This window comes from Trachypithecus francoisi, unplaced genomic scaffold, assembly GCF_009764315.1.
Source record: "Trachypithecus francoisi isolate TF-2019V2 unplaced genomic scaffold, Tfra_2.0 Lachesis_group4, whole genome shotgun sequence".
NCBI lineage: Eukaryota > Metazoa > Chordata > Mammalia > Primates > Cercopithecidae > Trachypithecus > Trachypithecus francoisi.
Genome location: NW_022681469.1, coordinates 141372468 through 141375210, shown reverse-complemented (window position 1 = coordinate 141375210; position 2743 = coordinate 141372468).

Here is a 2743-nt window from a genome sequence, read left to right as displayed (position 1 = left end):
GATTGTGATTGTGAGTATGCCATAGGAACTCAAAGCTTCAGTCCAATCTTGTTTGCATCAAGTCACCACTGCCTAGTAATTAACACTCTAGTCATCCTTCCCTTTGACCTTGCCTCACCGTCTGGAGAGTCTCCTCAGGTAGATAAGTAGCTAGCTAGCTACATAGTATTATTTGATAGTTCACTGCTATGGTTTAAATGTTTTTGTCCTCTCCAATATTATTGGAAGCGGTGACTGGATCTTCAGCAGATAAGAAACCCGCTGGCACCTTGATCTTGAACTCTCCAGCTTCTAGAACTGTGAGAAATAAATTTTTGTTCTTTATAAATTCCCCACTCTCAGGTATTCTGTTATAGCAGCACGAACTGACTCAAACAAAATTTGGTACCAGGGAATTGGAGTGTTGCTACAACAAAAACCTCAAACTGTGGAAACGGCTTTGGGACTGGATGATGGCTGGCTCTGGAACAGTTTTTAAGGGAATGCTGGAAAAAGCCCAGATTACCAAGAATGGTGCATTCACAGTGATTGTGGTGAAGGCTCAGAAGAAGAGGAGAGCTGTAGGAAAACCTCATTCTTCTTAGAGATTACTTAAGTGCTTGGCCAGAATGCTGATAGAAATATGGACAGTGAAGACCATTCTGCTGAGGTCTCAGATGAAAGTGAGAAACAGGTATGAGAAACTGGAGGAAAGGTCATTCTTGTTACAAAGAACTTGACTGACTTCTGTCCTTGTTCTGGGACTTTGTGGGATGCAGAACTTAAGAGTGATAAACTAGGATATTTGGTGGAAGAAATTTCTTCCAGCATAGTGTTCAGGATACTGTATGGCTTCTCTTAACTGCTTATAGTAAAATGAAAGAAGAGAGAAATGATTTAAAGATGGAATTTTTAATTAAAAGCAAAACAGAACCTAAAGATTTTGAAAGTTCTAAGCTTGTCTATTTAAAGAATAAATATGTATGCTTAGAAGAGAAAACTGAGGGTATGGCCAAGAGAACATTTGATAAGGAAATTAACAGGAATAGAAGGGACCAGGTGCTATATATCAAGACAACAGGCAATGACCCCAAAGTCATTTTGGATATATTTGGGGTTGCCATGCTCATTGCAGGCCCAGAGTTCTAGGGCCTTGAGGGCAGAACAGTTTCTGGGGAGAAACCAGGATACCCATGGGACCTCAGGTTTGTGGTCCAGGGCTGTCCCAAGTCTCTGTTCTCCACATTCTGGTGCAATGCTCCTCGGCCACCCCTGCTGTGGCTTAGAGGGGACCTACATGCAGCTGGAGCCACTGCTACAGAGGTCATAGGGAGTGAGATTTAATGTTGTGTATATGGTGCTAATTTTTCAGGCACGCTGAATGCAAGAGCTGTGGAGGCATAGCTACCTCCACCTAGATTTTCCAGAATGCCTTGAGGCCAAGGCAGATCTGCCACAGGGGTGGGGCTGCCACAGAGAACCCACACTATGGGAATGCTGAGTGAAGTCGTGCAGACAGGGCGACCCCCAGAGATCTCATGGCTATAGAAACACCAGTGTGCAGTGCCAGCCTGAGTGGGCTGTGGGCACCTGGACTCCCACCTGAGAGAACTGTGGTGTGAGCAAAACCAAAAATCTCCAGCAGAGCCATGAGGGTGCGGCCGCCTGGAATCTTGAGGGCAACTGCCCCAGTATGTCTGGAAGGTGAGACATGGACTCAAAGAAGATTATTCTCTAGCCTTAAGATTTAATGTTTGCTTTGTTGTGTTTTGGACTTGTTATTTCTTTCTTCTTATTTCTCTCTTTTGGAATGAAAATGTCTGTTCTAATGTAAGTGTTTCTTGTAAAAGTTTTGTAGGAAAATGTTTATAGATGCATTATTCATAATAGCCCCAATCTGGAAACAGCTCAAGTGTCTATCACTAGGAGAATGAATAAGTAAATTGCGGTATACTTTTGGTAAACACTTTTTATCTATGTGACAACATGGATGCCTATCCCACTATTGTATTTTGGAAATACATATCTAATTTGATTTTACAGGTTAACAGCTGGGAGGAAATTAGCTTTAGGATGAATAGATCCTTGAGTCTCACCCACATGACGTTTACAAGAGACTTTGGATTTAAACTTTAAAATTAATGCTGAGATAAATTAAGATTTGGGGGCTATGGGGGCTATTGAGATGGAATGTCTGCATTTTCTTTTTATGTGAGAAGGAAGTGAACTTTGGGGGCCAGGAGCAAAATGCTGTTGTTTGAATGTTCATGTCCCTCAAAAATTTATGTTGAAACTTAATCCCCACTGCAACCATATTGGGAAGTGAGGTCTTTGGGAGGTGACTGGGTCATGAGGACTCTGTCCTCATGATAGGATTAGGTGCCCTTATGAAAAAACTTGATGGGAGGGGTTCATCCCTTTTTGCCCTTCTGAGGTCTCTGTCATGTGAGGACACAGTGTTCCTCCGCTCTGGAGGATGCAGCATTCAATGCGCCCTCTTGGAAGTAGAGACTTGACCCTCACCAGAAGCTGAACCTGCTGGCATGTTGATTTTGGCCTTCCCTTTCTCCAGAACTGTGAGAAATACGTTTCTGTTCTTTATAAATTACCCGGTTTCAGGTATTTCATTATAGCAGCACAAAGTCAGTCACTATGACAAACTCAAAAAGGCAGCACATAATGATGATATTATGTACTAAATGTTCCTTCTTGAATTCATACGTTGAAGTCCTAACACCCAATGGGGTGATATTAGGAAGTGGGG